Raw genomic sequence first — 25,429 nt, forward strand, 5'->3', positions numbered from 1 at the left:
CAGCATCCTGGATGCTGGACAGGGTGTGGTGGCCTAACATGGAGTGCGTGTACTGACATGGGTATGTACTAACGAGCTATAAAAAAAGATTTATATTCGTTTGGGGTGGGCCACCCATGTAGGTGCCACCTTGATGTATGGGGTTGATCCACACTATCCATTCCATTCCTCAGCTCATTTTAGGCGTTAAGCTGAAAAATGAACCTAATCCGACTATCTGGCGGGCCATAGAATAAGAAATAGTGTTTTCTATCGTTAAAACCCACCTGATGATTCTACACATCGAAATACACCCAATATTTAGCTTGTTTTTTCAGTCTTGAGCCATGGAATGCAATGGCTGGGTCAGATTCACCGGATGTGGGCCCCACCTAGGAAAATCTATAGAAAAATGAAAATAAGTAAAAAAAATTTATATGTAGCCCGAGGACGGTAGGCAGCGTCCGCTGCTTGGCATGAATGGCTAGGGGACCATGGGTCCCAGCTATGGGCCCCACTGTGATGTGCGTTGAACATCACACCGTACATTTGGTGGGCCCCTTTCCGATGTGAGCCCCACTCCAAAGATTGGCCACATGTAGTGCTCAAGTGGCCCACATCACAAGGAATAGTGAGGATTGAACATCTGCCATTGAAACCCTTTTGGGTTGCAGAAGTTTTAAATTATTATGAAATTTGTTTTCCTCTTCGTCTGGGTCCACGTGACCTTACCAATATATTAGGTGGAAAATAAACATTATGGTGGGCTCCACGTGGGACCCATGTGGCTTAGTCCAGCCGTCCATTTCTGGACGGTGCTGGATGGGTCGCACCACGTGTGTGGGTCTCATTCACACCATCCAACAATCTGGACGGGTGGAGCCCACTGTGATGTAATCTAGCTGTCCATCCCTTTGTGAGCTCATTTTAAGGCTGAGTTCATAATAATAATAATAATAATAATAATAAGGCAGTTATAATATCAAGTGGACCACCTTACAGAAAACAGTGGTGTTGAACGCCCACCATTCCTTCCCTGTTCAGGTCCTTGTGACCTTATGAACAGTATGGATGGAAAATACATACCATGGTGGGCCCATTGGAAATATATCTGTGGAAATCATCATCACCATTGACATTGTGGTATGGTCTAGATGATCTTTTGACCTGATTCATTGTTTGGATAATGCTCTATATAGTGTCTATAGATGGATGAATGGTGCGGCCTACTTGTTATATTTGAGAGGCCCATTATGATGTACTTGGGACCCATGGGTTGAGGCCCATTGTGATGTACTTGGTTCCCATGGATTGTGGCCCATTGTGATGTATTTGGAGCCCATGGGTTGAGGCCCATTGTAATGTATTTGGAGTCCATGGGTTGAGGCCCATTGTGATGTATTTGGAGCCCATGGGTAGAGGCCCATAGTGATGTGTACTAGGCCCATTTTGAATCACCCCATTTGACCGGCCGAATTGATTCGACCATTTGATGTAATTGGGGTCCATAATAATGTATATTAGACCCTGGTGCGAGACCGTGGATCCATTGTATATTTGGCCCTATGTGGGACACTCCTTGGGGTGCAATGTTGGTTAAAGGTCCACATTGATGAGCAATGATGGTTTGACATCCACATTGTGACCTTCCTTTAGGCCTTGAAGGTCCCATCCTCGTCATTCTCTAGTGGGTTAACCCAAATGCCTGGGCCCCATTGATTTTAATTGGCTATCCATCTATGGACTCCCCCTTGCGTCGAGGATGATTATCGATGCCGATTATCAGTGCCGATTGCCGATACCGGCTACTGTTGCCGATTATGAGTTTGTGACATCATAGCATCATGATACATGCCCATACGCATCATTTGTATGTTTGTTATGAGATGTGATTGACCATTACATATGCCATAGTTCAGGTGGATATGGGACTCTCTAATAGCCGGAGTTATCCCACATGAGCGCACAATATGCACAGGATTGATGCATGATTTGACTACATGACTCATGCACTTTGCATTATGTGATTGTGATTATTGTATACCCCAGTGACATCAGGACCATAGCCTCCATGGACACATCGTGGATGGCCAGATTGGATACCAAAAATATTGTTTCTAGCATCGGGGCTTCATAGATGTCCCTGGGTTAAAATCTCTAAACCTAATGGTACCAGAGGATGACTCCAACGTCGAGACCGAGTGGATTCATGAGCGCGTGAGGGCCATATACTAGTAGGCCGTGTCTCCCACTGTGTCATGGTGTGTTGGAAAAGGGTGTGACCTTATCTGCCTGAGTGAGGGGGCAATTTCTAGGTTGAGTTTGACTAGCTTGAGGAATTGGTCCGCTATCGACAAGCCGGGCCTGATATTGGCAGGCGGATAGTGAGGTCTCTTCCACTCTCCCAGTTGTGCATTAGGATAGGGGCGGCAAGCTGACGTAGAGTATATTAGACCCCGGTGATTATCCAAAATGAGAATTGTACTGATATTTGATGAGGATTGGTATACTTGAGTTGCATCATGCATTACATGGTCTTGATTTGACCGATAGCATTCATATCTTGCACCTCATAGCCTTGGTATGGCTGCTTGCATTCATGTACTCATCAGCATGATTCCGCATTACTCTGACCATGCATTCTGAGAACATTCATATTACGCACACACTTACACCACCCTCTAAGCTTTCTATAAGCTTATACATGATTGATACGTGCAGGTGACGCCAGGACGTAGCCATAGCCTTGTCATAATTGGAGTGTGCAGCCGAGCTTTTGAAGTTTCTGTTATTATCATTATCTTGTATTTCCCTTCATACGCACTGTATTTAAAATTTTTTATCATAATGAATTTTGTGATGGTGTTATTGTGGTTTTTGTTCTTGGGTTATGCTTATGGTTATGCTTATACTGAATCAAAATCATATTTAAAACCTCCTTGTAGGATCCTAGGATCGGAACCTGGTGTATAGGTGTCGGGAGCTGAGAATGGGGTACTACGGAGGCTGTCGGTGCCAAATTCAACGATCAGAAATTTTGTGAGTCCGGTTTCCGAGTTTGGGGCGTGACACCACATCAGCTGACAACCACGACCCGTGTAATATAAAACCATGACCCATATAACATGACAACCATGATTCGTAATAGCCTTCAAGCCACGATCCAAATATCGTTACAACCATGACCCATGTAACCGGACAACCATGATACAAGGTTATGGGCCAAATGTCACGCCCCAAACTCAAAAACCGGGCTCACAGAATTCCCAATCGCCAAATCTGATGCCGACAGCTTTTGTAATACTCCATTCTTGGTTCCAAGCGCCCATATGCTAGATTTCGATCCTGGGGTCCTACTAAGAGGATTTTCCAATGTACATTTATCTCGTAAGAAGCATAACTACAAGTTTATCCAAATCACAAAGACAACATCATCATCAGATATCCATTAATATAAACAGTTGAATACAGTGCTAAAAGGAAAATATACATATATCGAAAATTAAAGCTCTAGAAGACCGCTTCACGGTCCAAGCTCAATGCTGCTGCTACCTAATGCCACCTGCACGCATCTATTATGCATATGGTTATAAAAAGCTTAAAGGTGGTGTAAGTGTGTGCACAAGGTAAGTGCCAAGTATGCAATATCAGAGCAATGTGGAAATATAGTAAGCCAAATATCATATATTGAGGATGCAATACAATATGCAAATCCTGATGAGTCCACGAATACCATTAGCCGTATCTAAGCCATATAAATGCAGAGACATAGCAAACCAAAATTTCATATGCCACGGTTGTAATGCAATATGTAGATCCTGGCAAGTACATAATACCATCAACCTTGTTCAGGCAATGTAATACAGAAAGATAGTAAACCAAATGATATGTGTTAAGGATGTCATGCAATATGTGGTGCGAATGACATGACGAAGCTGGAGCGTGAAGTCGGGATGATAATACATAGTATCGCAAGCTACAGGGTCCGTCACAAGGGACTTCTATCCAAATCAGTCCCATACCTAAATTTGAATTGTCAAACTTAATGTGGTAAACTCCTGATCTTAGGTTAGTCGGGCGCCCCAACCGAAATCCTCGCCATTGCGAAGGTACACATAACAATTAGTTACGCACCACTAGCCCAAGTGGATAGTGAATGAATGAATGAATGATTAAAATGCTAAGTATGCAACTCCTGCTCAATAAGTCCACATATCAGTACCATACATCTCTTGGATCATTACTGGGTCCAGTACACTCTACACAGATCACCGCCCATTGGACGCGCAACCATGTAACATGGATAATGATGTTTAAATGTTGTCCGTATTAATGTATTAAACATGAGTGGGATTATACTAAAATAACATATCATACTCCAGATATAATTAACTTAAGCAAGCAGAAGACTGAAATATATGTATTAAAATAAGTAAGCGATTCACAGCCTCTAGAGCATGATGATGTAACAGGGTTTAATATATACAAGGTTTGTTTTAAAATATACAAAATGTCAAAATGTAGGGGTCCAACTAATCCATGTGTCCCTGTAATCCCATCGAATCCGCATGAGGTCTACATAGACCCGCCTGATATCTAAACATAGGAGAATTCCTCCTTATCTATGAAGTCTAACTCAGCCACATAGACTCCATCATCACCTGCATCTACAACAGAGTCTGGTTGGTTTTTTAAAACACCGTCCCAGTGTGGGAGTGAGTGATCAACTCAGTAGTACTATAAGGCAAAGGTTAATATATTATTAAGTCAATTAAGCAGTAATGATAAGGCAGTACAACAATCATATCCTAAATACTCTTATTAATGCAGGAATGGTAGGTAGTAATGATGTATGCCCTCGCACGAAGCTCCCTCACAAGCGACTCCGACAGCCAAGTTCAAACATGACAACCTCCTTAAAGTGTAACTTCCTCACCAAAGCAAATGCAATGCAGTGTATGGTTGTGTTAGCCAAGTACTTAATTAAGTTTATTCATATAGCAGGTTCGGGAAGCGAAGGTTTTATATCATTAACCCAAACGAAGATCCATCTAGGTTCGTCAATCCTAGTTAACCACATACGATAGGTAAGTTGTAGGGCATCACTCCTAATGAAAAGCAGTGGATAGGAAAATTCAAAAGTTTAAACTTGTGGTCACTATGAGGAGGCTCTTCATCTCAGTGTAGGTCAATAGCTCGAACACGGTGTCCCATACCACCATGCACGGCTCACGAGTTTGGGTTGCTCACTGGTCACTACGGGGAAGCTCGTCACCCAAGCATAAGCCGACAGCTCGACCACGGTGTCCCATACCACCATGGCCGGTTCATGAGTCTTAGCGGATTGTAGTACCATGGTTGAAACGGGTCTTTACATTGGTAAGTGGTACCTTAGATTCAAGCAGTGGTGTGCATACATGGTAAACACACAAAAGGCCAATCAGTTTATTTGGTAAGTTCGATTGGTACGAGCACACGTTGATTTAATTGACATGGAGCGTATAAGCACCCCTTGTGGCCTAACCACTGTTGACAATCGTCGTGCAATACGGATTCGTCGAGTTACCCAATATGGTAAGACTAATTCAGCCACCTGTACAAGGATTATTACCGATTGCCTAGGCCATGTTGTAGCCCCAATCTTACTCAGATGCAATAGGTAGACACATGTGATAATCATATCAGCATTTAACAAACAATCTAAATAAATCCCTCATTTGAACATTTCATCAAACACATTAAACATGTTACCAAGCACTTGCATTTTATCCATAAATTGCGTAGCGGAAAATATGATAACATGAATGAAACTATATATATGATTAAGGTAATTGAGAATCCGATCTTAATACACTTAATAAATACAAATCATCAACATTTTCTCATTCAGACATTTTATCAAACACCTAAGTTACACTTTACCAAATACATAGACTAGATTAGTTACGACATATATTATGACAATTCCTTACAAAAAGAGATCATCGTGCATATGAAAAACATGTATCCTACATTAACAGTCATGGCAAGCACAAATCACAATTTCATATTCATTCAAACATTTCAACAAACACATGGGATGCATCTTGTATTCCACATAGATCACACATGCATAATATCTCGAATACGTCGTATCTAAAACAATATGGCAACAATCAAGTTAGACATAAATCATTAGCTGACATTGAAAGTATTGAAAACCATAACCTAAACATTTATAGTCCACACCTTTCGTCGGAATACTCAATTCGGACGCGGTTCAAATCCTACGTTCCTGAAAATATAATAACAGGTACCTAAATCATGAAATTTGTTAGCTAGATTGACAAACGACTACTCTAAACTTAACTATAATGTTAGGGTTTGGATTTCTTACCCAAATTGTAGTTGGAATGGTTCGTGTTGTGATGGTGGGGTGGTGAATCAGTGCGTGGAACTGTGGGAAAGAATCCAAACAAAGATCTCCAGGAATCTCTCTTCCTTCCTTCTTCTTTCTCTCCTTCTCTCTCTCTCTCCTAGGGTTTGGAGCAAATTCGTACGAGAGAGGGGTGGAGTGGTTTAAGGCCTTTAAATAGGCCTAGAACTGATGTTAATCGCCCTAGGGCCATAGTATACTTAGGTTATAGCTAAAGGGTACCTGTTTTTGACAAATAGGGCACATAGGGAAGCCCATTACTCACCTACATCACAGAGTAAGTTCCCTGACAATGGATCTATGCCAGGATGTGATTTCAACGGATTGGATTGGCCGATCAACCGTGGAGGACCTGTGTCAGATCAACGGTCATGCTTACTCAATCAGGGCCACAAGTACATGGATATGAGTAGTGAAATTTTCCTGATCCATGGGTGAAGTTTGGTCAGAAACTGACGATCTGAAATCCTCAATTTCACTTGTGAGTGAATGGCCCAATTTACTTAAGTTTCAATACGTTTTTTAAAGATATTCATGTTTCTCACACACTTTACTCAGGGCTCAAGTTGTGTATTTTTAAATACTATTTAGGCTCGATTCCCACGATGGTTGTCAAGCCCAATAAGACGATCATAAGCCTATAGTTTTGTGGTCATCGGACTTTCGACGTGCGGTCCAGGTCCGATACGGAGTTTCAATGTGCTCCTGAGGGCAACGAGTTTTGGGATTTCTCCTAGGTTCTTAAGCAATGTTAAGTTAGATATTTAAATGGTTTTGGTCTTGCCATTTGTATAGATAATGGCTCGAGCTAAATCCACCGATTAATCTAGTTCAATACTTAATTAATTTTTGCCTAAATTTTTACAGGATACGATCCTTAGGTATTTCTGTCTGAGGTGGTAATCGGGCCTTTGTACAGATTTTTTCGAGACGTTATCTACCCCCCTTAAAGAAAAATTTCATCCCCGAAATTAGTACCTTTTCATGCTCTTCGAGGATCTGAGGGTAGTTCTTAGAGACCTCGGGTTCTGTTTCCCAAGTAGCCTCTTCCTCAGTATGGTGTGTCCATAGTACTTTCACAAGTGGGATAACCTTGTTGCGTAGCACCTGTTCCTTCCTATCAAGAATTCATGTTGGTCGCAGTACATAGGTAGCATCTTCACTTAGTTGCACTTCCTCCTATTTGATAATATGAGTAGAGTTAGGAACATATTTCTTCTACATCGATATGTGAAATATATTGTGCATGCCTGCGAGTGATGTGGGCAAAGTAAGGAGGTATGCTACCACACTCACTCGGTCTAAAATCTAGAATGGACCATTAAATCACGGCATAAGCTTCCCTTTCTTGCCAAACTGGAGGACTCCCTTTATGGGGAAAACTTTAAAAAATACATGGTCCCCAACTTCGAATTTCATCTGCCGTCATTGTGTATCGGCGTAACTCTTCTGTATACTCTAGGCTGAAAGAAGTAGACGCCTAATAATATCAATCTTCTCTAAGGTTGCCTGTACTAAATCTGGGCCAACCAAACTCTTCTAGCCAACTTCTGCCCAACAATGTGGTGCTCGACATGGGTGTCCATACAAGGCTTCGTAGGGTGCCATGTCAATGCTCGCTTGGAAGCTGTTGTTATAAGCAAACTCAGCATAGGAAAGACAATCATCCCAACTGTCCTTAAAATCGAGCATACACGCTCGCAACACATCTTCTAATATTTGATTTACTCGTTCCGTCTGCCCATCGGTCTGCGGGTGGAACGCGGTACTGAACATCAGTTTCACTCTCATGGCTTCCTAGATTTGAGTCCAGAAAATGGATGTGAATCGCGTGTCTCTATCTGACACAATCTCCATAGGCACTCCGTGCAGCTGTACAATCTCCTTGATGTACAACTTGGCTAAATCATCCACTGAGTTTGAAACTCTAATCAGGAGGAAATGAGACAATTTTGTCAATCGGTCCACAATCACCCAAATGGAGTCATGCCCCTTTCTTGTCTTCGGTAATCTGGAAACGAAATTCATAGATATGAAATCCCATTTTCACTCAGCTATGGGCATGGGTTGAAGTAAACCAGGAGTTCGGCGATGCTCGGCCTTAACCTGCAGGCATGTGAGACAATGGGATACATAATCTACTATGTGGGCCTTCATGTTGTCTCACCAGTATGAATGCTTCATGTCTCAATACATCTTTGTACTGCCAGGATGCATACCATCCTTGAATTGTGAGTGGCTTATAGGACTTCCCTTCTTAAGTCATGGAGATTCGGGACGCACAGGTGGCCACGATATCGTAACCCTCCATCTGAGCCAACTCTCCATTCAAAATTTTCACTGTCACTTGCTTACTCTCTCATGTTCACCAACAGTTTGTCCTCTTTTTGAGCCACAATGATCCGATCATCGATAAGTGGCTGTACATGGATGTGTACGACTCTCTTGAAAGGCTCCTCAACTGTAAGCTTTTGTTCGAAGCCTCACACAAACTCTACCATATTCCACTCTTCTATCATCAGTGGAGCTGCAAATTCTATTGTCTTCTTGTGGCTTAACGCATCGGCCACAAGGTTGGCCTTACTAGTGTTTTGACAAGAAAATATATGCATTTGATTTGGGAGAATTATCTTATTTAAACACAATAGAGAAAGAGTATTTAAAATGATCATCATACTTTATTGATATTGAGTTCATTTACATCCTTCTAACATCCCTTGATTCTAAGATAGATTACTTGAAACAAAAGAGATTATTATAGGTTCTACTATCGTAGTCAAATATTAAATTTGACAGCATTTCGTCAGTGATTTCAGTCATCTCCTAGGAATTAGGAGGAATATGCTCTTCTGCTGATTATTCTCCTTTACACTTGAACAAAAGGAACTTGAAGACTTCAACCATTTCGACAACATAACGGCCCTTTATCTTCACATACTGCAAGGCAATCTGGTTGTGCGGACTCGCGCAACAGATGTCAGTTACGCGGACCCGCGCAAACCTCTGTAGCCCTCTCTCTCACCTTTGATCTTCCTCCTTGCTCCGCTTCCTCTCGAAAATCTTCAATCCCCCCAAATGAAGGAGGGGAGGAGGTATTTATAGGCCCTCACACTATGGTACCTCGATTTTGGCGCCATGGGACCCACCTTTCAGCATTCGAGACCTCTTTATAAAGAATCATTCATGGAACTCGTTGCGCGGACCCGTGCAACGCTTATTTTAGTTGTGCAGTCCTGCATAACGGATATCTATTGCGCGGACCCACGCAAACCACCTTGAAGTCATTTTATTCTTCTTCTTTTTCAATTCTCCTTTCCAATTTCAATCTTTTTTTACTTTAGTCCTTCATCATTTTTTATGTCTCAACAAATGCCCCCTTGATCCTTTCTTTTTTTCCCCAAAATCAAAGAAAAATGATCAAAATAATTCCCTTTTACAGGGTTTGCGCGGGTCTGTGCAATGGAAACCCGCACACAGTACTCGGTCTCTGAATATATAAATATTCCAGACTTCCTTTCATTCGCACGCTGCTTCCGTCCACAACAAACCTTCATTTCTCTGATTCTCCCCGTGCAACGAATATCTGTTACGCGGACTCGCACAACGACTTTCCTCGTTTGCTCAAGTCTTCTAGCAGTTGCACCATTCCGCGCAAGAGACTTTGGTTGCACGAACCTGCGCAACCCAGGACTTAGCAGTTTTTTTCTAGTTTCAGCCTTTCCTCCAAAACTTAGACAAATTTTCAACCTTTACATAAACCTCCCCTTTAATTGCCCTTAAGTCCGTAATTCCTTGCTCATCATGGCCTGCACCAAGCGAACATATCACGTCATAGACCCTCCTACTGACCAACCCTCTCATCAAGACCTACCAGATTCATCTTCCTTCTGCTCCTCTCCTTCCTCAGATCGCCCTCCTGTCAAACACACTAAAACCATAGCCCACAATCCTGCATATTTCAAAGAACCAGTGCTTCCGACTTTTAATTTTACTGACCGAATTGAATCATTACCATCTTCCATTCATCGGGCCATTGCGATGGGAAACTTAGAGCGACCTCTGAAGCATGGTCGCGAGTATGACTGGGATGAGTGGTTGAAGACAACCGCCCATGCCCGCACAGATAGCTAAAGGCCCCCTCCCTAAGAAGATACTCCTCCTACTTCACGCTCGAGGAAGACTCGCTGAAACAAGGTGAAAGAATTTGAAGAGAAGATTAAGGAGCACAATAAGAAGAAGCTCCAAAATTCATGGGAATCGGTTCGAGTCATTGAGGGTATTATGAAATTTGACAATCCTCACTCGGAAGGTTTGACGGTGATTCCCATCAATGTACATCGCTATTAATCTATCCTTGACTGTGAACCAAAGGATTATGTAGATAGAGAAAAGTTGATGTATACTGCTTCGTGGGCAACGAGAGAACCGAGCATCCTCGAGAGGAGATTACAAATGTGTAAGCCACGACAAAGCATTGAGGAAATCCACCCCATGATCTTTCTGACCCCTTTTCATAGTCCGCATAACCTCTTTTCTACGTATTTTTACGAGACCATCAGACAATGTTTCAGAGATCATGATCAACTCTGGGAACCGGAAGATTTATGAACAAGAGGTCTATTGATTTCTCAACTCTATTATTCTGATTAGGTAGAATCTATCTTGAAGAAACACACCAGTACACTTGCCAAGGTTGGCCTATATGATGCCATAGAAGTTACATCTAAATACTTCTATAAGGAGCCCACCGTGATCAAGGGCTTTCTTGAATACTGGTCGCCTACTACCAATTCTTTCCACTTACCATTCGGGGAAATGAGCATCACACTTTGGAATCTACGTCGAATAGCAAGCCTTCCTTTAACAGGAAAATTCTATGATGAATTTATTCCGTTAAATAGAGAACTGGCATTTGCATCTTCCCCCGATCGTAAACCTTCTATTTCTGAAACTACCATCGAGCTTTTTAGAGAGATGGGGAAATTTCTGAATTTTCATAAGATTTCTCCTTTGCAGTGGCTGGTGCACTTCTCCAGAATGGTTAGGTATTTCCAAACACAAAAGTCAACTTTCCCTTTTTTATCACACATTCCTTCGCACCAAACCTTTTATCTTTCCCTACAGATTTCGTAACTGTCGTTGCAAGGAGCTAATAGAACTTCATGACGACATGAAAGAGAGGGCAGATTATAGTTCTTTTGGGGAACTCGTAGCTTTTCTAGCTTATTGGCTAAGCATCACAGCACTTCCAAGTTCCAAATGGGCAGATGTTATTCATCCTACAGTCTTTGTTGCTGCTAGTGCTCTAGCAGAGGGGCAAAAGTATTCCCTTGCACCTCCAGTGCTACGCTCTATCTATAGAGCCTTTGGAGAAATAGCCACACACATCAAGAACCCCACCATTGGATCCTCCTCAGCATATACTTCGTGGCACTATTTCACCGGCTGGTTGGGAGTTTACTTCCCCTGGACCTTCGAAGCACCAGAGAATGCATATGTTCATCTTATGCATCTCCCACTCTGGTTCTTTCAGCAGAGGGCTATGGCTAAAAGGTCATATGAATGGGTGGCCAATAAAATTCGAGATGATGATCAAGTATACTTCTCTAATTCCATCTCTATCGCTATATTAAGGACACTGACATGGTGGATCAGGGAACACTTATTGTAGCGGAAAGAGCTTTCTTCCTCTCCATTAGCTCTGCAGTCTACCTCTCTGAGAAGGGATGAAATTCTAGCGAGAACCTTATTACCCCAGTCGCTTTGCTCGCCAATTCGGCTATGACCAAGCTATGCTAGAAGAGTGTGGATTGGTCACCAAAAAGATGTATTGTTACGGAACTAGTCTTATTAATTGGGCCATGATATGGAAGCAATTACTAGGCGGTCACGTTAATTCTTCCTTCATAATTCCCAATTATGACCGCATAGTTTGCACTTCATATAACTAGATGCGGTGGTGGGATCATCAGTCATACTTGGTCAACAGATGCTTACTATTGGACTCCCCCATCTTCCTTCATCCGCCCAGGCTAAGGGGTAGAAAATTTGAGGGCGGAATTGGCTTTATTCCGGAGAAGAGTCGTGCATCTCATCACGGTGAGATTTGCAGAAAAATATCGAGAGAAGAGCCGATCCGTGAGAGGAAGCCCATTAATACCCTGGATGGCTGGTTTGCTCATGGGGTCTTGATGGAATTTGAGCAAGTCCCACGTGACTTTGGCGGTCGGGCCATAGAAGATGTTGAAGGAACATCTTCTCCCATTCCTACAAAAACCACAACAACTCAGGAAGGACCTGTTCAGGATAAACCAACTCCTCCTACACAACCTACTCCTCCCAGCTCATCATCTCATATGACCAGATCACGGACACGCTTGCAAACGTCGCTTCCTATTTCTCAGGAAGGTGGTAGGCAGACATCTACATCCCTTTCAGTTCCCACTGGCAGAGAGCCTCAACCATCAAGCAGTCGGGCTGCCTCTTATAAAGGAAAACAAGTCGTAATTGAAGAAGTGGATGAAGAGAGCTTAAAGGATGAAAGCTTGGCCTCTTCATCAGAGGGTACCGCCTCTTCGGAATATGAGGATGATGAAGATGACGTGAGCGATAAAGACAAAGATGATGATTTTGAAGAAGGAGAAGTCAATATAGACGAGGAGGAGGATGTAATTGCTGAAAATGTTGAAAAAGAACATCCTCCTATGGCTTTCAAAATCCTTCCCAGTACTAACATTCCTGCAAAGTCTCCTACAACAATTGAGGAAGAAGAAGAACCCTTAGATTATCAGGAATACGGATATTCACCTGGTAATGGATTTTTTAAAAAAAGTTCTCTAGATAATCATATGCTTATTTAGCGACAATTATCTCATCATCATTGTCGTATCTTCATTTCATGCACTCATGTTGCGAATATTGAAACCGGCAATACTCCTTCCTTAAACCCTCCTCCAATTGCACCAGTGACTTCGCTAAGGGCCCCTCCAATTCCATTGACAGTACCAAAAAGGGTAGCCCATGAAATTATCTTTCCTGTAGAGGCTATTGATTTACCTACTCCTATTACCAGAGATTGAAGCACAGAGGCCAGAGTGCCTTCTTTTACTGACATGTTAGGAGTCGGCCCCTCTACAGTCCAAGAAATCCCTCTTCTTGCTAGTCACACTTCTGCGACAGGTATAGTTTTATATATATATATATATTAATTTTTAAGAACTGTACGTCTTCTAACTTGTATTGTTAATCTTAGTTCTCTCCCTCCTTTATACTACAGGGTTCCTTCCTCGTAGTGGAGAGGCAAGTTCTGAGTCCATGGCCACTGCCTTCGAGCTGTCATCTGTTGCAAAGATCCCCACCAACAATATGCTTTTAATAAGAAATTCTTTATTAGTGATAGTTCACATCTTTAAAGATCCCGAACAGTGGTCAGACCTAGATATTGCCATTGAAATTCTGGAAAGTTCTACGAGAATGGCGAAAATTAACGTCTCTGCCCTACACGATTCCCTTCTCGAATTTTGTGATTCAATAATCTCTTTGGCCTCAGTAGAGAATGTTACAATTACTTCCGAGATTCTAGAGTATGGGAAGTAGTTAACCCTGTCTAAGGAAAAGGCTTCTCTCATTGCTTCCACTATTTCTGAATTTGACCAAGAACAACTGAAGATCTATACTAATGATAGGGTGATTATTCAAAACCGCATCGCTACTCTGAAGGAAGAGATCTCACAGCTAGAATTGAAAGATCACAAGAAGGAACTATTCATAAAGGAGACTGAGGAAAAGATTCAAATCAATATTCAGTCTGTCAATACTGAGACGTCTGAGCTACTGAAGAGCGAAGAGATGATTGCGTCCTTGGAAGATAAACTGACTGGCCTTCTTGACCAAGCAAAGATCATACTTGAGGAAAAGTCAAAGCACATCGCAGCTTAGATGCAATTAAAAGAAGACTTGCAAAAGTATATGAGGATAGTGGGAATTATAGAAGAACTTTAAGCATGTAATTCCTTTTGTATATATGCTTTTTGAACAAGTAATCTCTTTTTGATTTTCAATGATCTCTTTCGTGCATTTCTACATCATACATTATTTCGAACATGTTGTCTATGCAGTAATCTTAGCATAATTATTGACTGATGGATTATAATAAACACTAGTATTTTATACTTGTTAGTGTGGGATTTCCTATGTGACTTCATTTATTTATATATATATTTTCATTGGCAGCGCTAGATTTTAATTCAGTTAGTTACACACAGTTTAAGCTATTGAGTAGTGGAGCCGGGTCTTACGTGATGGCCTCTGTAACTCTTAGGAGTTCACTGGGCTTTTCACAGCCTAGGGAGTTCACAAACCGCGATCCATCAGAGGGGCCCAGTGAAGCTATCGGGGCTGTGAACTCGGTTGGAATTACGCATAGGGTTGGCCGCAGTAACTCTCTAGAGTTCACGGGGCGCACAAGGCAACCTTTGGGGTACCAAATCTAGGGCGGCCAGTCTGTCAATGAGTAGGTTTAAGCCCTTCCTCATGAGTTAGTACTGAAATCAAACCATAGATCTAGGGGGTCTTACGCATGGTTGGCCTATCTAAAGCTCACACTACGGTCCTCATTTTCTTCGTCTATAAGGTCGAGCCCATTTACAGGAGGGCATTTTCCTCTATTCCTCATGACACTGCCAAAAAGCTAAACAGACGGCATGGGTGTTACACGTGACTGGCCATTGAGGACTTTTAGTCTTTTTAAACTTTTGGTCACTGGCTCCATCAGTTGCCCGCATGGATATGCGTACGATGGCCTTCACGGGCGTTTTAGGGCCACTGACTTCTCACCGCTGCCTGAATGGCGATCTTGATAGGCCTCATGTGCAATTGGCCATTGGCTTGACTAGGCTGCCTTAAAAGGTCTTAGAAGACATTGATAGGTATGATTAATTGTTGTGAGGATGATAGACATCTCTGTCTGAAATTGATACATCACCACTTCTATTGATATCTTCGATTATACCTGTCTGTTTGTCTGTGTTGTTCATAATATACCAACTTGGAGACGGTGTCAATTTCAGACAGAATTTTGTAGGGCTCACTTGATGATGGTGATGTTCACTTTCCTTTTGTAACATTTGCCAATACATAGTCTTGATATGCTCGCAAACTTCTTCTTTATTCATTCATCAGTTGATACATGGCCATGATCTATTCTTGCCCCCCTTTGATTTAGAGTCATTATTTTGATGATATTCTAGATCAAAATTAGTAGTGTCCTTAAGAACAACATTTTTGACAAGGCAAGCATTGATCGATATATGATTTTGTTTGCCCTATTGGAGTATGCCTCTTTTACGATGTACGACCTGTCCTACTTAGACTTGAATTTGCCCCCTGATATGATTGTGCTTACTGTTGGGCGGTCAAGTATTTCTTATCAAACAAATTCAACTCTTGCAGACTTATCTTTACATTTTCATCATCTGTTATGAACTGATGTACTGATGTTCCTTTTATTTCAATTAGGATCCCTGATTATGCGCCATAGGATCAATGTGGCACTCTTAGTATATTCGACCCCTTAATAAATTTGATCTGTATTAACTTATTCGTTGCTTCTTCTACCAGGGGAACCGAGTCCGGACGGAATCATCTTTGCATTTGTTTAATCAACTCTTTCTCCTTAGAGACATTAAAGCAGTGCATTGTCGTAGAAAACTGCATGGTTGTAATCATATTCGCTGATGATTTTACCCCCAATCCTTGAAATTTTCTTCGCTTATCCTGACCAATTCCAATAGGGATTTGGATTCCCTTCCCATGATTTAAACCGGTGGGTTCTTCATGATCGAAACCCATGTTTTTCATAATCTTCTTACTGGCTGGACTATATTTTTTAAAATCTTGCGACGTTAGCCTACCATGGTAGACATTATTCTCGGTTTCTTCTCTTGTCTTTGCTTCTTCTAAAATATAAAATTCTATTGGTTCAGGGTATTTTGTGCTTGCCTCAACCTGAAATCTCCCTGGAGTGGCCAAAAATGGTTTATTCCTTTCAACATACGGCAGTGGCATTGTGTAATTAGACTGTAAAATTTTCAACTGCTCAGATGACAACAAGGTTAAAGGCGGTTGCCCTGGCTGCCTCAGATATTTTGGCACAAAGTAGAACTTCGTCTTTGCTTCTGCAGTTTCGAACGATTCTGCCCTTCCTGTTTTTTCTTTGATCATATTCGTTTGAATGTCTCTTAGGACCTTGCTTTCATCATTCTTTCTCTCCTTTATAGAAAACCCTTTAAAATAACCGGTGTCTGCAAAGGACTCAGCCACTGTATATGGCTTTGCATCGGCCATTACTTTATGCTGTATTCCGTCTTTACAGTATTTGAAGCATTAATGCAGAGTAGAGGGTATAATGCTATACTGATGTATCCATGGTCTTCCTAGGAGAAGATTGTATGTTGTTACTGCATTTATAACATGACACACGACATTGGTAGTCAGTTCTCCTATATCTAGTGCTACTGTAATCTTACCAAGTGTGCATTGCCCATCTTGATTAAAGCCCTGTATCATCATTCCACTAGGGCGTAGATCTGAATGACAGTAATTCAATTTACTCAACATCGAGAGTGGCAAGAGATTCATTGCAGACCCATTGTCTATTATGATCTGCTTGACTTTCTTCCTACGGATATAACCTTCTATCGTCAGCGGCCTGTTATGCTCTGCTTCGCAGCTAAATCGTCATTAGAGAAGGAAACGACTGGTAGATAGTTTTCCTGTTCATCGTGTTCTTCATGCTCTAATTCTGCTAGCAAAGTTTCTCCGATGCTATGATTGACAATGCTTGAACCAAGCCCTGTCGAAATTCTTCTGATAACTTAAGTGCGTCGTAAACACTTAATCAAGCTTGTATACCCTTTAAATGACTTACTACATCATAAGTCACTTTTGCCACTTCGCTTTTCTTTTCTTTATCGCCATCATTGTTTTGCTTTTCAATGACTTCTTTCCTAGTAATTTTTGGTTTCTGGTTCACAGGACTTGTTGTTATCTTCTTACCTGATCGTAGTGTAATCATTGCTATGTTCTTCGGCATCTTACAATCTTCCTTCTCATTCACATCTTGAAATTTTCCTCTAATTGTAAGCACATTCATTGTAGCCATGATACCCCTTTCCTTTTCTTTACCAAGTACTATTTCACCCCTATCTATCATCCGTTGTATTATACATTTCAGTGTATAGAAATTCTCTGTTGGATGTCCCACCAAGCGGTGATAGCGGCAAAAATCTCTTTCCTTGGTTTTTGTCACATCTTCAAAGCGTTTGGGCTCTGGTAATTCTATTGTGCCGGCTTTTATCAGCTAGTTCATCATAGGGACAACATCTTCCTTGTCAAACACAAATCCTTCATGAGAACTGAGCATCCTGGACCTTTTTCCACTGTATCTATTCCTTAACTGGCTCCATTCCTCTCTTCGGTCTGGCCTCTTTTCCCTCAAGTCCCTTGCATCTTTGCCTCTTTCGTCACGATCGATAGTATTTATGACCATTCTGCTGGATACCCTCCTAGCTGTCTCATGGTGGAACGCTGGCATCTTACGAGTCATTAATTCCAAGGCGTGAGCTTTAGTAGCCAGGTCGTGAAAAGTTCTGATATCGGCGCTGGTGAGTCCAAATGTGATTCTTGTTCCCATAGAATTCAGACACATTTTGACCTGCTCTTTTTCTTCCGGTAACTGCCTGCATGAGGCCCCCAATGTTTTCCATCTGTCTATAAACTTTTCTACCAGTTCTCCATCTCTCTGTCGTATGGAAGCCAACTTCATAATACTGACATCACGCTCTGAAGAGAAAAAATTTGACATGAAAACCTCTTGCATTTGTTCCCAAGTATGTATCAATCCTGGTGCCAAACTGGAATACCATCTAAATGCTTTATGTGTTAGTGATGACCCGAACAATCATAAGAAATACTGTGGTATTGCAGAAAAATTTCCCATGCTAGTGATGAAGTGCATTAAATGTTCCTCTGGAGATCCTTCCCCGTTAAACTTTTGAAAATCCGGATGCTTAAAATTGGCTGGAAAGGGGATATCTTCTACCTCTGTAATGACCCGAAAAATTTCGTGCAAAGATCCGAGTACTACCTCAAATTCTTTAGAAGTTAATTGTGGGTTAACTAGCACTAAACTCGATTGCTTGTGAAATTAGCATCAATCACTTTAAATTTGATCTGCAGGACTCAAAACCTGTAAAATCGTTAGCGCAATGTTACCCTAAAATCTGGGATTCAATGCTAAATCCAGTTGCTCTCGGGAGTACTTGGAAACTTTGTATCGGACCTGGACCGCGCGTCGAAAGTCCGATAGCGATGATCTTAGACAATTATGATCTCCTGGTTGGGCTTGACCATCACCTCAAAAATCAAGTCCAGATGATGTCCTGGGTCGATTTGCTTGAGTCCGGAGTAAAGAGTGTGAGAAAGCTGAGAAATTAAATATGAATTTATGAAATCTGAGTCATGTCGCTTGCGCGCCGATTCTAAGCTTTCTGACCATTGGATTCTAACCCAATTTCACCCTCGGATCAGGGAAGATGGCCCTGGCATGTCGTAGTGCTTGTGGACCTGATCGAGTTTCGGTGACCATTGAATTGAGATTGGTCCGCCACGGCTGATCTGTAAATCTGATCGGTACAAAAACTCAGCCTGACCTAGATCCATAGTCAGTGAGCTTAAGTCCGACCGCACGTGGAAAAAGGACCACCAGAAGTGCTCCATTGGACCAATATAGACCTGATTTGGTTATAACCTAAGTATACCTTGGCCCTGGGGCTATTTTCGTCCATTTTAGGCCTATATAAAGACCTTAAAACCCTCATTCTCAATTCCATACGAATTTTCTAACCCTAGCTAAGAGAGAGAGAGAGGAAAAGAGAGAGAAAGTGAGAGAGAAGTTGGTGAATCATCTTGAGATTCTTCCTTGTTACTCTACATCCCTAAACCATCACTTTTGAATCGTTATTCCGGCGATTCTAAGTTCATTCTTGGGTAAGTCAATCAAACCCTAACCTGTTTTGGAGCTTAGAATAGTCTAAGTGTTGATGTAGCTCATTTCTATTCATACCTTAGGTTATCTAATCGCCATTGACGAAGACTTATCGTCTAAATCAGATCTGTGCGCATTTTCTGTTTTAAGGTGTGGACTATATTCATATAGGTTATGGTTTTCAAGGCTTTCAACGTTGGTTAATGATTTATTATTGTTATGGATGAAATTTCACATGCCAAATGCGATGTTTATATTGCATTCTGATATATATGAGATATTCCTAGTATATGTAGAAAGTATCGTATACGTATGAAATACGATCATTTATTTGCCATGATTAATTGTCGTGTATTTGTGCTAGTTGTATGTGCGTCAACTCCTTGGTGAAAGGAATTGTCCAAATGTGTGTTATCACCAACATACGTCATGTATGTTGGAATATGTAGTCTAAGTGTTTGTAGAAATGTCTGAATGATCTAGCGTGTAATATATTATTCTGTTTACGGGCATTGAGTAGAGATTCTCAACTCTCCTATTGGTGTGTATGATTTCCTACATGCAATTTACATTCTTTGTTGTTTAACTTCAAGTACTACTTATGTGTAAATCCATGTTAAGTTGATATTCATCAAATGCTTCCATATTGTATGATTAGAATTGTTGTTCTATTACGGTTCTAAATTGTTAATATGAATATCTGTTATAATTGAATTGTTTGGGACTATGAAATAGTCCAGGAAATCGGTAACAAACCTTGAGTTCGTGGCAGGTTATTTTCACCATGTAGGACGTGTTTGACGAACCCGAGTCGTATTAGGGTTGTCAGCAGTGGTTTCGCCACACGGAGTGTTTGCGCACTCTATGTCGTTCAACTCAACGTGCGCTCGTGCTAGTCAAGTTCGTCAAGTAACCTGATTATCCCGATGGATGTACACCATGTATGGATGCTATTGTTTGAATCTAGGTTACCAAACTTACCAATGCAATCCCTTTAACCATTGTACCTTGATCCACTAATACTTATGAGCCAGCATGGTGGTATGGGACACCTGGTCGAACTGTCGGCCTACACTAAGGTGACGAACCTCCCCGTAGTGACCAGTGAGTACACCAGACTCGTGAGCTGATTATGGTGGTATGGGACACTATATTCGTGCTGTCGGCCTACATTGATTGGTGACGAGCCCTTTGTAGTGGCCTTGAGCATACCTTGATACTACATTAAGGCGACGAGCCTTAGGGTAGTAACTAAGGTATGATAAGCATGCATTGATTAGTGACGAGCCCTTTGCAGTGACCTAGAACCATATGATCGTATGAGACTGCCTAGGACTGACGACCCTAGAATGGATCACTGTATAGGAGTTGATATGAGGAAGGTACCTTAGCTTCCCAATCCTTCTGTATGAAAATGACTAATAACAACTTGGTAATCATGTTCATGCACCGCATTGCATCTACGTTGGCGTCGTTGGCACTGCGGGAGGTTGTCATGCATACCGTAAAATGAAGATGCTGAGGGAGTGCAGGCAAGGGCATGCATCATTTCTACATACATCCTTGCATTAACAAGAGTAATTAGGACGTGTTTGATTGTATTCCCTTATCATTACTGCTTGATTGATTTGATAATATGTTAACTTTTACTGTATAGTTCCACTGAGTTGATCACTCACTCCCACATTCTGGGACGGTGTTTCAACACCAACCAGACTCTGTCTTAGATGCAGATGATGACGCAACCCTTGAGGCAGAGCATGAGTATGAGGATGATGAGGACGCATTTTCTTTTATGCAGTTCTCAGGCGGGTTCATGTGAGTCTTGTCCTGATCTAAGGGGATTCTGCGTTTCCTTTTGTAATAGATAATTTTATTTTGATACTTGTATTTTGAAGACAAACACTTGTAATTATGACCTGGCAGAGTATACATATTACAGGGACTTGCACATGTACACATATATTTCTTTAAGTCTTTCACTTGCGTCTTTCACTTATCCCTGAATTATGTTGCAGTTTGGCTTAATCTTTTCCATGTTTTATGCACTCATACAGACAACATACATCCATCATTTCATAAGTTGCATAAGTGATGTTTTGGAACTCAGGAGCTGAGTTATGCTCGACCCCCGAATTTCAGGGCGTTAAAAGTTGGTATCAGAGCATGATTTGGATTAAACTGGACCTGGGTTATGGTCACACAACGCACGCTGACGCCACCTTAGTGTAAGAGGGTGTGAGATTAATCTAGAATCTATGTAGGTTTTCCAGTTGCTCTTATCGGCGAAAGTTGACTGAAAACGGTCACCGAGGTCGAGTCTGTGTACACTTCTGATCACACACAGCGACCCAAAATCTCTTCTAGACCATCCATTGACGAGTTTAGATGGTGTATCATCCCATCCCAACCATTAAAATGTCTGTAAACCTGAATCTGTATCAGATTCTAGCCTTAGTGGCCCGATAAGCGTCGAATCGGACTAAGGGCCCAATCGGGGCAATTTCAGGGGGACCCACATCATTTTTAGGCTTAGGGGCCAGGAGGACCTCGCCGGTTCGGCGAGCCCTCGCCGCCCAGCAGGCCAGTCCGGGCGGGCCGGCTTGGGCCGATGCATGTGGGGTCTAGTGTGGCCCACTCATCCAGGGTTGCATGATTTTAACCCTTTCTAAACCCTCCTTCCTTCACAAACCCACCCTCCAAGCTTCCCTTTTCTTGAAATTTCTCTCAAAACCCCATAAAAATCTCTCTCTAAACCCTTCCTTCTTCCATTTCCGTGCATCCCCATCCTACCCATCTCAAAACCCATCTCCGTTGCTGTTTTCCCTCTCTTTCCTTTTCATTTGAGCACTCAAATCCTTCCTTTGAGTCTCAAGTTTGTGGAAATCTCATCATTCTTCCCATTTTCCTCTTTTCTCTCATTTTCCATGGCCCTATTTGAGCTTGTTACAGCCATATTTTCCATCTCCACCATTCTCTCTTTCATGGGGAAGAAGAGAGCGCCCGTTGATGAAGCCGGGCCTAGCTGCCCAACTCGTGCACGGAGGCCGAGAGGTGCCGCCGCGAGCACGACCGCCACTCGAGAGTTTCAGACAAAGAGGGACCTCGATCCTCAAGCTCCCATTGGAAGAACCTTGTTGGCGGAGCTATCTCATGGAGTGTATGAAGGCCGTAGGGTCCTTTTTGAAGCTCATGTAGTTCCGCGGCTATTTGGTGAATTTCTCTTATTGGAGTACTTGGAAGGGGTTGGTTGGTGTCCCCTGTTCGAGGGCGAATACTATGCCAATGTGGGTACTGTCCGTGCTTTCTATGCCCACATTCGGGAACCTTCGCTGGAGCCTTTGTAGTTCAAGATCCCTTGCGGAAGAGATCGCGAGGGCACAATCAACGTCGCTTTAATATCCTGACTTTTGAACGTGCCGCTCGGTGAGGTGCATGCTAGTGAGAAGAATCTTAGTAGTGCGCATGAGAGAGATCACCGCACGTAGTTCCTATGTGGTCGTCTAGTCGAATGGCAACCTAACAGAAGCCTTTTAGCTACCAACATGACGGATGACTTTCGCTTGTTTCACCATATGTGCACATTCAATGTTTATCTAAGGTGGAGCAACCGCAGCGAATGTACCCGCCTGATGGTGGATTTCCTATATCAGGTGGGGCAAGGAGAGAAGCTATGTGTGCTAACATACACTTGCGTCAGATTGTCCTTATCGCTCGTTCGAATTGGAGGACCGAATCGCTCCCATTTGGCTGACTCATTTGTAAGCTTGCACATGAGTTTGGCTACAGGCTTGGGGCAGAAAAGCCGGTACCTGTTTGTTATATTAATGAGACGACCCTTAATCAGATGGACATTGGGCCTCATCGACGACAAGCCTCACTTGAAGAAAGTGAGGATGAGAATGAGAGCGATGAGGAAGAGAGTAATGGCGAAGGTGGAGCAGAGATAGAAGAAGAAGAAGAGTAGGACGAGGAAGAAGTGGAGGCCCAGGACATGAGTGAGAGTTCTCCTCCTGCAGCACCGAAGCAGGGCGCAGATCAGGCCGCCAAGGATGCCCATATAGCTCAGCTTGAGGAGGGTCAGGCTGTTCTATGCCAGGATATTATGGATCTTCGAGGCCTCGTGAAGTATAAGTTCAAGAAAATGTCTCGAACTCTGAAGTCTATCCTATGTTGTCTGCAAGATAAGGGTGCCCCTCCTCCATCTCCTGATTCTGACGAGTAGTTGCAGATGTAGTCATCTCTTGCTCTGTTTGTTGTTTGTTATTGTGTGTAGCCGTTATAGGCGTAGTGTTTGGAAGTTCTTTGTTGTTTGAAGCTTTAGATGTTTTAGCTCACATGCTTTCTCTGTCGCGATCCATGTAATGCTGCACTTCTTATATTGCGACAATTTTGTTAAATGAATGCATGTTGTTTTTCCTTGTGTTGTGATGTAAATGCTGTGTGGGTGGATTATGTGGATGTTGAATCTCACAGGTTGCATCTTCTGTTGAATGTAGGGTATGCCTTCTAAGGGTTCGAAGATTTCGGCCCGTCTCTCTTTGGGCGAGTCGATTGCTGGGGTTTCTCCCCTAGGCGATAGCCAGACGGATCCACAGTCGGGCCTGTCTCATTTTGGTGCTGGGCCAGACTCTCAGCCAACTACTGGCCCCACTACTGGGTTGATTCCTGTGATACCACCCATGGCTACACCAGTCATGCCTTCGGTTCCTGAGCCGAACCGTGCATCTGCGTCGAGGCCTTACATCTTCGTCTGCTCCGCCTCCTGATAGGTTTGAGCAGATGATGCTGTTGATGCAACAGTAGCAGATTCAACAGCAGCAGCAGCAACAACAGTAGTTTTTGTCTTCCATGGCTGGCATCTTTGCTCAGTCGATGGGGGCGACTCCACCTGCTTCACCTATGCACCCATCTGGGAATGCTAGTGCTAGCGGCACATTCGAGCGATTCCAGCGCTTACGACCTCCCACATTTGCGTGTTCTCATAGACCTGAGGAGGCCGAGTACTGGATTGACCGCATCTCTAAGATGTTGAGGCCGCTTCACTGTTCTGAGGCTGAGCAGGTCGAGCTTGCCTCCTTCATGTTTGAGAAGGAGGCCAGTTTATGGTGGGATAGTGTTCTCCGCACTGTTGCGGAGGGTTTTGAGTGGAAGTGGTAGGCGTTTGAGGCACGCTTCCACGAGAAGTATTTTCCGGTCACTTACCGACACGAGAAGGAGAGTGAGTTCCTTCGCCTCCGTCAGGGAGAGATATCGGTGACTGAGTATGAGAACCGGTTTACTGAGCTGGGTTGTTATGCTCCATTGCTTCTGGGTGATCAGCCGATGCAGATGCCGCATTTTTCTGAGGGGTTGAGGCCTGAGATCTGATCGAAGATGTGCTGTGCTAGCATATCTTCTTATGCTGAGTTGGTGAGCATGTCCCTGCGAGCTGAGCAGGACGGGGACAGGTCGTCCCGTATGCAAGCACCTATGGTTCTCAGACCGCGACTTGACTTTCCGAGTACACCATTTCTCGGCAAGAGGCCGCGGGCGGATTCTCCTCCGAGGCGTCCAGCGCCCCCCGCTCAGCCGATGCATTCTGACTTACGCTATTCGTACTGTGGGAAGATTGGGCATTTGGATCGTAATTGCTTTACACGAATGCGGGACAGTGGATTTACTCCACCGTAGAGGATCAGCCGTCCGATGCCTCAGGTCATATCACCTCCACCCCTTCGGTCAACGCCAGCTCACCCATCCTTCAGACCTTTTGTGCCTCGCTTCAGGCCACCTCAGCGGCCCATGGTTCCACTGCCAAATCGTCCATAGCAGGCTCGAGTTCACACGCTTACAGCTGAAGTGCCTGGGGCTGACTTGGCACCGAGATCTTTTGAGGTTACAGCTCACATCCAAGGTATTCCCATTTCTTGGTTGGTGAATACAGGGTCCACTACCTCTATTATATCGTATGCGGCAGTTAAGCGCCTGAGTTTGGGCACTGTTACTAT

This window comes from Magnolia sinica, chromosome 11 (genome assembly GCF_029962835.1).
Source record: "Magnolia sinica isolate HGM2019 chromosome 11, MsV1, whole genome shotgun sequence".
Classification (NCBI taxonomy): Eukaryota; Viridiplantae; Streptophyta; class Magnoliopsida; order Magnoliales; family Magnoliaceae; genus Magnolia; species Magnolia sinica.